Below are 12,199 nucleotides of genomic sequence, written 5' to 3' on the forward strand. Positions count from 1 at the left end.
GAGTCTCCTTAACCCACTCGGTGCCAGAGCCGGTAAGCTACAGCGCAACCCTGAAGGAGCAAGTCTTCTGCCCCGCCGAGTCACTCCCTTCCCCTTCCACCAAACCAAGGCATTTGGGGGGGGGGGGGGGGGAGAATCTCCCTCCAGCATGAAGTACCCCAAATAGAGGACCTGGTCTTGAGATATTTGGGAATCTGGTCCAAACTCTGCAGGGTTAGGTGAATTAACAGATGCATTTGTTCATTGATTGAATTCCCCGCCGCCGCTGAGCACGGTGCTAGATATATAGAAGGTAAGAGGACTAACAAATCCTGGCCCTCAAGGAATTCACGGTCTACGGGCGTGGAAGAAAAGTAAACAAGTAATGCATCAAGTATTGCTAGAATTATTTGGGGAATCGCTGAGCAAGCTAAAGGGATGAGGGTGGGGGTGGGGGTGGGGTGGGGGGGGCATCTCAGAAAAGCCTTCCCAGAGAAGGTGCTGCTGTGATATCTGAGCCGAGTCCTGGAGGACGAGTAGGAGTTCGCTAGACAGAGAAGCGGGGGTGAGGCGTCCCAGGCGAAGGGAACAGCAGCACGTACAAAACGTACGTACGAAGGCACGGAGGTGTGGAGGTGAGAGCCGGGTTCCGGGTAATGCTAAGTAGTTGATTCCTGTACTAGGCGGGGCGAGGGCGAGGGCGAGGGCGGGGTGCGGGGGGGGGGGGGGGAGTGACAGGAGATGGTGCTTGGAGAAGTAACTCATTTTTCTGTTCCAAAAGCTCTTTCCCATTAAAGGAGAGAACAGAACGTGTCTAATGGTAATGGGCTCTCCGGAAGCCAACAAAATAACGCTCAAGTGAGAATAAGCAAACGTCTGATTCTAGAGAAAACAAGCCCATCGAAATAAGGAAAATGAATTTTCTTTCACTATTTATTGAGAGTCAACTGCACGCAAGGAGCTTTGCCGGGGAATAGATGGACCTCACAAAGCCTGTTTTCAGCAGTTTATCATCTAGAGGAGAGTTGCCTAGACTGAAGGCAAAACAGGCCCAGCGAACTACCTACAGGACTGTGGAGGAGGGGGCCAATTACTTGGTGCTCAAATAATCAGGGCGGATTAGGTGTTTGGACTGCAACGTGGAAGCAGGGAAGAAGAGTGATGGAATCGGGCAATATTCCAGATGCGCCAGAGTTTAGGATAGTAATGAGGGACAAGGCCAATATCTATGGCTTAGATTTCATTGGCAAGCGACCTGACCTCTGAGGGTTTTTGAGCAGATGTCTGGTATGAAGTTAAAAGAACAAGAGGACTTTTACCTACCGCTCGATGTGTACCAAAATAACAGTCTTTCTACAGGGTAGATCACTTCCCCATTTTACAGACTCGGAAACTGAGGCTTAGGGCGGTTAGTATCTTACCCAGGGGAACCCAAATATAGTGACTCAAGATTTAAACCCATACCTTTCTTGTTCTAAAACCCATATATGCCCTCCTTCCCCCCCCCCCACTATGATACTTTGTTCTAGAATGGTGGCCAGAAGAAAATAAAAATGAGAGGGAAAGACTTAGTTGCTGAGCAGAGAGGAGGGGGGAGTGAGGGAAGAGTTGCAATTTTTTGTTTTGAGAACAAGAAACTTGTTGGTTGGGAGTAGCTGATTGGGCGGGAGGTAATGGGTGGTTTCCAGGGAAGGGGTAGGTGAGGAGGTGATGATGACCACCTTGTGGAAATGTAGAGTTGATCGTTCCAGGAGACATGCAGGTAGAAATATCCAGTATGCTGCGGAAAAGCTCTGTGCTTCCATTCATTCCCTCCAAACATTAACTGAGCATCTGCTCTGCAGACAGCAGGATGACCTGCCACGGAGCTTGCAGCCTGCAGGGGAAGACACACCTCTAAGATGACACTCCTGGTACTGGCAGCTTTGAGAGCGCACAGTAGGGGATCTGCCCTAGTCCAGGATCAGGGAAGAGAGAGGAGGGAGGTTTAAGCTGAGATCCAGGTGAGGCTGAGAAGGAAGGAGTGTTCCAGGAGAGATACTTATCAAGGATAATGTCTCAAGTCCTTTGCAAGACCCTTACGGATCTGGCCCCTGCCTGCCGGCGTTACCCTGCAGCCTCCAGCCAGCTCACTCTCCCCCAAACGACACCACTGTGGTTTCCTCAAGGGGCCACAGCCTCTTGAGCGTCCATATCTTTGCATATGCAGTTTCCTCTGCTCCGTTGGCCTTTGTCCCTTTCTTTGGGCCCCCAAGTCAGTTTTAGGGTTTCTTTCCCCAAATTCCCACTGTCCCTCCGATCTCATTGCAGCATTGTTGATGCCCCACTGCCTCCCACCCCGTGCTCTGCAAGCTGCAGAACAGCAGGACTACGCCTTTTCACAGCTGTAGTCCCAGCCCAAGCACAGTGCATGGAGTGAATGCATGGGTGGATGGATGGGAGGACAAATAAATAACAGAGGTTGACAAGAGATAAAGGCATGGCTGCCTCTCTGTGCAACGTGATATTTGAAGCTAAGGAAGTGGGTGAGATCTCAGAAGAGACTAGATGCCTAAGAGAACAGAAAACCAAAAAAAAAAAAAAAGAACGCACTTCCTTTTAAAATGCAACACTGATAAAACAGACTCTGAGTATGTCTCTGTAAAAATACGCGCATATGGTCCAGATTTGGAAGGGGAACGTTTAAAAGTAAAAATAGGAATTGTGTTGAAATAAAACAATTGTGGATGACCAAAAAAAAAAAAACACCCCACAACAACAACCACCCTTCAACATTTGTTACATTGTCTTTCTGATTAAAAAATTCTTTTCTACAGACACAGATTCAGCAACTTGAGAGAACGCTGCCCAGGATCATTTTGTGCAGAGAAAAAAGCCACGCTAGTGACAGTAGGATTTTGAATGTGCGTGTGACTGATGTTAAATAGCAAACAGAATTTGGAGCAACAGGCAAGTTGTGAAGCAAAAGTTACCCTGGTGTGAAAACCTGCTGTAACTGTAGCAAAATTTGCTAGTGACAAACTGCCACCTCAGTTACTCCGGATGCACAAATTAATCACCACCCGTCCCTAGGCCCTCCTTTTGGTTGGGGCTTACCGTTGTTTTTAATCAAAAAGGGTTTCCGCGCTTTGCTTTTGGTGAGTTGTGGTGCTACCACCTGCTGGTAAGAACTGGCATTGCCCTGGCATGTACTGAACCTTGAAAGCCCACAAGAAACTAGCCTAACTGTTGCCCCCCTCCCTTGGGAGCTGCCTCAAGACCACCCCTGGCGCATCCTGGGAGCCCACATTTCTGAGTTTCCCTTTGGGGGGAAGAACCAGAGAGCCAGTGACAACCTAAACTTGGTCATTTGAAATTCGACTCCCACTGCTCAATTCATCCTGGAAGTTTTCGTCTTAGAATTTCTTTGGCTCAAGTTGTGAGCCAAGACTGCATCCACCTCTCAGGCTCCGAGGGTGGCCTCTGATGCTGAGCCGTCCCTTCCTCTAGCTCTTGACTCCATCTTCATCACCGGGTCAGGCCCACACACCATCCTTCCTTGGGGGCTGCCTACTGATCATCCCTCCCGCCCTCCCCGCCCCCCAAGTCACTGTCTACATTGCAGCCAGAGTGAGCTTTCTAGAAGACAGATTGAGCCCTAGCTGATTTGGTTCCGTGGATGCGTTTTGGCCTGCAGACTGAAGGGTCCTGGTTTGATTCCCGTCAAGGGCACATGCTGACTTGATTCCCAGTAGGGGGCATGCAGGAGGCAGCTGAACAATGATTCTCTCTCATCATTGATGTTCTCTTTCCCTTTCCCTCTCTGAAATCAATAAAATATATATATATATTTAAAAATAAAATACAGATTGAAACAGAAGGTCACAAGTAAGGTTCAAAGTCCTTAGCATGCCCAGTATGGCCCTCCGTAGCTGGCCCCTGCTGACAGCTCAGCCCTCAGCAACTCCACCACTGCTGTTTTCATAAGACCATCTGCTTGTCCTTCTCTCTCAGACGATGAGTTCTTCACGGACAGGGACCCTGTCCTGTTTTTCCTTGGGTCCCCACACCTAGCCTAGTGCCTGGCAAGAATACACCCCAATAAATGTCTGACAATGAAATGACAGGCTGGCTTAAGGCACGGTAGGGGGATAGGAGGAGCATTAAAGAAAAGTAAATGAAAAAGCAAGGGAGGCAAAGAACAGATGAAAAAAGCTGGAAAGAGAAACGAGGGAAGGGAAAGAAGGAAAGAGAGATGTAGAGGTATGTCTGATGGCGAGAAGTGGAGCTCCCTTGCCTTCCTCAGTTACCACTAATAGACATTACTGCCAGGGCGTCCTATCTTATAAAGTATTGATCAGTCTCCATTTTCCAGTTAAAATTTTGTAATTTCTTTCTTGTCTACCTCCTTTCCACACTCTCGTCCCTCACTTCTTTTTTCTCTTTGGTCATCCCCCAAATCAGTTTTATCAAACATTATTCATTTATTCAACTAATTTCTTACAGAACACTGTGTGCAAGGTTTAGAACTAGGGGCAATGGTGGATAAGCAGAAAACCGAACAAGTCCGTGTCCCTAAGAACTCTATAAACTAACAGTGGTGGTAAAGCCTGGCTCCGAACAATGTGACACAACATGACAAGTGCTTTAGGAGCGCTGGCAGTCAGTGTTAATGGGTTCCAGTAGAGAGAGTCCAAGAAGGCTTCATGGAGGAGGCGGTATCTGAGTTGTCTTGAAGAATAGCTAGCATTCTAATAGGTAGAATCAAGTGGAGTCCCCTTTAGACCAAACAGAGGTTTTTAAAATGGAGAAAAGGGCCAACAATTCTTCTCTAATATAGTAGTTCTTACATTTTAATATACAAGAGCGTTACCTGGGAACCTGTTTAAAATGCAAGCTCTCGTATCCCAGAGATATTCTGGGAAGGGCCCTGAAATATGCATTTAAAGTAAGCTGCGGCAGGTAATTCTCAGGCTGGTCAGCTTTGGAACAGATTTTGAGCGACAACGCTTATTGGATAATTGAGTCGTGGGGATTCTGGGGTTTTCCCAAGGTGTCCTAGGTTACAGGACTCAGACTGTGATTTGCTACGGGCAGGAGAGAAGTTGGGGACTTAGGGATCTTCAGCTTCCTGCCCGTTGGTGTGGTCAGGGTCAGGGTGGGTGGCGCCTCTCGGCACCACAGTGTAAATAAGAAGTAAAAAGAAAAGCCCAGATAAGCAAATGGACTCTGGTCCCGACAGCGCTCTGTAGCAATGCCAGGGTCAAGTTCAGAGGAGGCTGGCCCTTCTCTATTCCTTCAGCTTCAGTTTCCAAATCTCTCTTTCATCCGAGCACATTCTGTGCATTAAGGAGACGCAGTCAATTCCACTTTGGCTCTGAGCTAAAATGCAAGTGATATATCCTAAGGGTGGAAATTTCCCCACTGCTCCTATGCCCGCTAGAAGAAGCACTAGCAATTTTAATAATGGGACGTTTCTCCAATATTGGTTTTATGATACTCAAAAAGGAAAACATTTCTACCTAGACTCTCCCTTTGTTTCTCCCTTAATATTTCCCTTTTAAAAATTTCATTTTGAGCCTTTGATGTCCTTTTGCTTTTTAATTTTTTTTTATTTTTTTTTTTGCAAATTAACTTTTACTTAGACATGAATTTTCTGAATCTAGTCTCTCGTGAACGATGAAAACATGAAGTTTCAGGCCAGCTGCCTGGCACTGAGCACTGATTTGGGGCCAGGAGAAGTCTGAGCGCAGGTTATCTCATTGGTCCTCACAAGAACCGTACAGGGCAGATATTATGACAAAGCCTGTTTTATGGATGGGGCAGTTGTTTCCACAAGAAGGGCCAGTCAGCTATGTCCAATGTCACTAAGGAGGATGGACAAGTCGAACCCGCGTGGCTCAGAGGTTGAGCTATGAACCCGGAGGTCGAGGTTCCATTCCCGGTCCCAGTGGGAGGCGGAGGCGGTGGGAAGAAGCAATCTTTCTATATTCCAGGCTTCTGTTCTCTCAGTAAAAGGGGTGGGGTCAGCACCCAAGGGGGTTTGTTTTGATTAGAAGGTGTGAACGTGAACTTTTGGGCTTTGGGGGGGGTGTCATATCACTTTAAGAAACATTGCAGACGATGCTAGGATCCCACTCAGATTTGTGATTGTAACTTTAACAGTCTACTCAGTCTGGTCGCATGATTTTGTTTGTTTGTTTTTGTTTTTAGAGGAAGGGAGAGGAAGAGGGAGAGAGGAACATCAATGATGAGAGAGAATCATTGATTGGCTTCCTCCTGCAGGCCCTACACTGGGGATGGAGCCCATAACCTGGGCATGGAGAGGGATGGTGGCGATGGTAGCAAAACAAAGGGAATGTACTTAATGCCCCCAAATGGTACACCTGAAGTGGTTAAAATGGTGAATATCTATATGCTACCATGATAGAATTTTTTAAAAATATTGACTATTAACAAATATTGATACCTGACCTCATCTCAGATCAATTAGATCAATTAGAACCTCTGGTAGTGGGGCCTCCACATGAGTATTTTAATAGACTATGTAATTGCTGAATTAGCACATTTCCTTTCATTCATTCATTCATTCATTCAACAAGCACACACTGAATGTGCATTGTGAGCTAGGCACTAGAGGTGACTGCTAACTTCAAAGGTCAAGGTTCCGCTCTCACAGAGCTTTCCATCCTGTGGGGAAAGGTGGACAACAACCTGAAACACATACATATTTAATCACAGTTTCAGAAGCCTGTCTCAGCCACCTCAGGGAGCTTGGACCAGGATGGCGTGTTGGAGGCGGACGGGGGGGTGGGGTGGGGTGGGGAAGGGGGGGGGCTGGAGGAGGGACAGGCCTGAGATCTTTACTACAAGGGAAAGCACAGGCCACAGCGATTGGCAGCGGTTAGACGTGAGCAATGAGCGCCGCGCGAGAGAAACGGAGGAGGAGGAGGACGGAGCCCCTCCCAACGGCGCAGGAGAGACGGCTCCAGCGGTGGCCTTCCTGCTACGTGCCTGTGTGATTTCTGACGTGTGACAGCCCCTGTTTCTGACTTGATTTCTTCACCTGGAAAAACGGGGATCATAATACATCCCAAAACAGAGTCCTGAAAATCAAAAAGTAAGTTACTAGTAAAAACGCTGCAAAATGTTTCTTAATCAGAACCTTTTAGACAGTCACATCTCCGTTTCCTCTTTCTTCATCTGAGCAATCCCATGTGGATCCATTTGCACAGTATCTTTTCGCTGTACCCTGATCCCCAACCGTCCAGCGATCACAATGCAGTTTATAGATTATCACCATTATTTTTCTCCTAAAGTCTTTTTTTTTTAAATATATTTTATTGATTTTTTTACAGAGAGGAAGGGAGAGAGATAGAGAGTTAGAAACATCGATGAGAGAGAAACATCGATCAGCTGCCTCCTGCACATCTACTGGGGATGTGCCCGCAACCCAGGTACATGCCCTTGACCGGAATCGAACCTGGGACCCTTCAGTCCGCAGGCCGACGCTCTATCCACCGAGCCAAACCGGTTCCCGCATTTTTCTCCTAAAGTCTTAAGGCCCCTCTAGAGAGGGAGCACCCCACGGCCATCTCACAGCCAAGCAGGATGGACCCCTGGTAGACAAATGTCTCATCCCAACTCAGGACAGTCACTGCCAAGGCCACGAGGTCGGGCACATCCAAACCCATTCAGCGGTTTCCTGTTTTACATACATGAAAGCGCACTCCACGGTGTTCATTAGCAAGTGGAATAACTTCAACTTGCTCATGTTGTCCACCCTACATGCCATCGTTAACCACAGGGCAATTAGCAAGGGAAAGAATCAAGAGGCTTCAGAGGGTGAGGTGGGAACCGGGTGAAGGGGAGCTATGGGGGGAAAAAGAGGAATACCTGTAATAATCTGAACAATAAAGATTTAAAAAAAAGAATCAAGAGGCTTCTGTTGAGACACAAGTCCATTTCTAGGGCGATTCCTGCACAGGCCGGAAAACTGGGCAATTCCCTGGGGTTGCCAGTAGAGGTCTCTCTAGACGGGCAAGCTCTTCCCCCGGAGGTTGGAGAACTAACTGGAAAGGAATGCTTGGCTTTTGGCTCCAAAAAAAAAAATAAAATTCGACCTGGCTGCCTGGACTCGCCTTGAGTGCCAGGAAACGTTGGTTGCTAGTTCCCAGCCGTGGAGCGTGGAGGAAATATCCAGTTGGATCCCATACAATGAAACCCCACTTTCCCTGGAACTAAAACAGAAATCAGGACCAAACACGGCAGCCTTCCCCTCTCACTCTCCCTAACCCCTAAATCTTTAACCACAAGTTTCAATCCTTTGCGGTTACCAAAGAACAGAAATAATACTTTCCGATTTATCTCATAAACCCCAGAAGCTGCGTTTTCCTTGCCTTCTTCCCTGAAACACGTCTCCCACCTCTGCTAGGCTGTTATTGGGTTTTATGGCCCAAGAGCAGAGGGTTATGGAGTTCATTCTCTCTTCACTTCTCAAACTTTTTCCAGGTTTAGATAGTTCGGCTGCAAGGTATCTGGTGTCCTCCCCTCTGGCAAAGATCCTCGGTGTCTGAACATTCCGTCTCAGCAGCCTAAGTGAAATAAAGCCTGCAGTGTGTTTAAGTCGGAGCCTGGCCCTCCGCTCTTAAAAATGTTCGCTGTCATTATTGTTACTGTTATTATGGCGTCTGGATCGTGACACTAAGAAAATTGTCAGTCAGCACCCAGAGGAACATGACTGGTTGCAGGGATGCGATGCTCCCCCCAGGCCCCTCCCCAGGTGGCCGGACAACCGCAACCAGACTGTTACTGGGAACAACCCCTCCCCTGAGCAGTTTGACCACGGGAGGAGGTGAGGTAGCGTGGCATCGCGAAACCCTATAATTTTGGTGTTAATAGACGCCCTTTACGGGCTTCGTTTTATATGACCATATAGCTAAGAATTTTCATTGGCAACTAGAATAGTGTCAGTTGTATGACTCCTTTAACTCTTCCTATTACCAGCAATACAATTCGGAAGAACTAACTTGTACTGCGTACGCGCTATGTCTCAGGGCCCCGTGCTGGACACTTGGGCACAATTCATCTCATCTCACCGAGCTTCGGAGTCCTCAGCCCTGTGTGGTAAGGTGTTGCGAGGAATGCTTGATAATGTACATTTTCTGCTTTCTTTAGGCTCATTGAAGAATAGTTTTCGAATTGCTTATCAATCAAGTCTAATGCTTTCTACTTTCCCAATTCCTTCTGCGTATCCTTCTTTTTTGTTTCTGTCTAGCTGAGTGTTTTAGGAGACGTCACCCAGTTCCAGATACCTCCCTTCTTCTGCTCTGAGCTCCAAAGAAAGCAAGCAAGTGGCTTCGAAGCCTTGCCGGCTGCCTTTCTGGGGCTAGGAATCAACTTCGGCACTGTTCTACCGTTTCCCAAATTCCCGTGAGCGTCTGGGCTTTAGGAAAAGTAAGTTTCTCCAAGCACCACCTGGAGCGAAGATCAATGTAAATAACAGACCCGCTCAGAGGCTGGGGGGAGCACCATTACTCACTCAGCTGACATTTAGGAACGGGAGGGGGGACGGGCTCTCGCTTTCCAGGGCCGCTCCCACAGGCGGGCTGGAGAGGAATCGGTCGGTCGGGCGAGCAGCTCCAGAGGCCTGTGGGATCCAAGGGGCATGAGACACAGAGAAAGGGACGCTGTCGGGTCCTCTCTGATGTCCTGCACGGGGCAGGTCCCTGACCAGCGGGCCAGGTTAGGGGGGGACACACACCTGAGTCTCAGGCGTAACGGAGGGTCAGAATGGAATGCAGATGGAAGATGAACTCGAAGGGCTTTCCTTTAGTGTTAAAGGGACCATGTCCTCAAGCACATGGAAGATGCTCACCCCTATTTTCCTTAATTACAGGCTACCAGACGAGCCCCAGCTGAGTGAATTCGGGTTTGCTTCGAGTGGAAACTTCTGGACATAGAGCTAAGTACTGGAATGTGTTTCCAAGGTCAGGGTGATTAAATGCTCGTTTGTCTGACAGAAGCCTGGAGGCCAGAGAGCTGTCTTAGCGCTATATATACACGCAGGCACCCTATTAACGGTACAGCCACAAAATACCCTGTTTATCCAGTAGACAGGTGCGTCTTAGGACTTGAGCAGGTTTAAATTTACCAAGTCGATCCTGGATAAATATAAGATCTGTGCGTTTTACAGAACAGAAACTGGACTCCGGCGGGCGGGCCGGGGGCTGAATGCGGGAAGGAACCTTGGCTCATCTCACATGGCCCTGGGCCCTGTCTCTGCAACCTGTCCTGGGACCCTGCGGCAGCTGAGGGCCCAGCTATGTGGCCCACGTCCCTGGGGAATGTGGGCAATGTGGGCTCGGCAAGTGGGAATGTCGGGAATGAGTCCACAGTCCAGGGTTCAGATCTCACGGTTGGGCTGCGCCCTGCCCTGACATCCTCCCGTAGAGATGAGAGCTCCATGCGCCAGGAGCTCTGAATCCTGCCCCTGAATCATATTGCTTTTCTGAGCCCGTGTGTCTTATTATAGCGGGAAAGACTGCACCCAGTCTGGCTCAGGCTGCGGGGCACTAAATACGCTATTAAAACACTCCCTAAACTTGGGGTCCAACAAGACCACACATGCAGTTGTCTTTATTATCAAACTAGTGGCGCAGTGCATGAAATTCATGCGGGGGTGGGGAGGTGTCTCTCAGCCCAGCCTGCACCCTCTCCAATCTGGGACATTCCTCTCACAATCCAGGACCACTGGCTACTAACTGCTCACCTGCCTGTCTGCCTGATCGCTCCTAACCGCTCTTCCTGCTGGCCTGATCGCCCCCAACTGCCCCCCGCTTCCAGCCCGATCACCCCTAACTTTCCCCCCGCCAGCAGGATCGCCCCCAACTGCCCCTTCTGCCAGCCTGCTTGCCTCCAACTGCCCCCCCCCACCACCGCGGCCTGATAGCCCCTAACTGCCTCTGCCATGCCACCATGGCTTTGTCCAGAAGGACGTCCCGAAGGTCTCCCAGTCTAATTAGCATATTACCCTTTTATTAGTATAGATTGCTGTGCTTGGTGTTTTGCAAGCCATCCCATCTTGGTGTCCTTCAAGACTAATTTTCCTCAGGCCCAGCTGGCGTGGCTCCGTGGTTGAGCGTTGACCCATGAACCAGGGGGTCACGATTTGATTCCTGGTCAGGGCATATGCCTGGCTTGATCCCCAGTAGGGGGCGTGCAGGAGGCAGCCAATCAATGATTCTCTCTCATCATTGATGTTTCTCTCTCTCTCTCTCCCTTCCTTGCTGAAATCAACAAAATATATTTTAAAAACCTCACAAAACTAATTTCCCTCAGAAGTAGTTTTCAATTATGATCATTTCTGGGAGGATGCTCAGGAAACGCATATATTAGTTGCCTCCGGGAAAGGGAATGAGGAGGTAGCGACAGGGGTGGAGGGAACCCTGATTTTCACTGTATGCCTCTCTGTTTCTTTTAAATTGTGTATGCACGTATATTCCCTATTCCAAAATAAATCTGATCACTTTTTTTAAGCATGAGGTTTATAAAACTCTGTGTGGAATTTAACTTAGTTCCTTTTCTTCCAAATCATTCCCCCTCCTTTTTAAATTCAGGTCTCCATTTCCTTAATCATCACAATGACCGAGTGTACCTTTTACTGACCACTTCCTGTGCACCAGGCACTGTGCTCAGCATCTTCTGTTCAGTATCTCAGTCAACAAGCCAATGAGAAGGTTCTTCTGTGATCCACACAGAGAAACTGAGGCTTAGAGAGAGGTCCCACGCCCAGTAAGCGTTAGATCTGGAACTCAAACGTGGGTTTATCTAACCAGGCCCCTCTCGTAACCCCCACGGCCCACTGCCTCAGAAGCTGCAAGAACACTGAAGTGTTAACTGCTTATTAGGAACTTTCTTGGCCTGATAGCAAAGCTGGGTTCTCAGTACCCCCGCCTCTTCATGCTGGGGGCACGGATTACTCTGCGGACTGACTGACTAGCCGGCTCATCAAAGTGTGAGGCCTCTGGTTGGCCCCAACCAAATCCCCCAGCAAGGACCCTCTCAGTGGGATGCGTCTTAAGCAGCATTCAAATGGAAAAGGGTTTGAGATACCACCAGTAAGTACACCAACCCTATTTCTGGCTTAGGCGGGAGCTCTTGGGCTCAGAGCAAAGCTGTGAGAATCTCGGAGGCCCCACGGAGGGACCAGCCCCTGCATTGCTGCTAGTTTCTATGGACA

The sequence above is a fragment of the Myotis nattereri genome (assembly GCF_964212035.1).
Source record: "Myotis nattereri genome assembly, chromosome: 16".
Classification (NCBI taxonomy): Eukaryota; Metazoa; Chordata; class Mammalia; order Chiroptera; family Vespertilionidae; genus Myotis; species Myotis nattereri.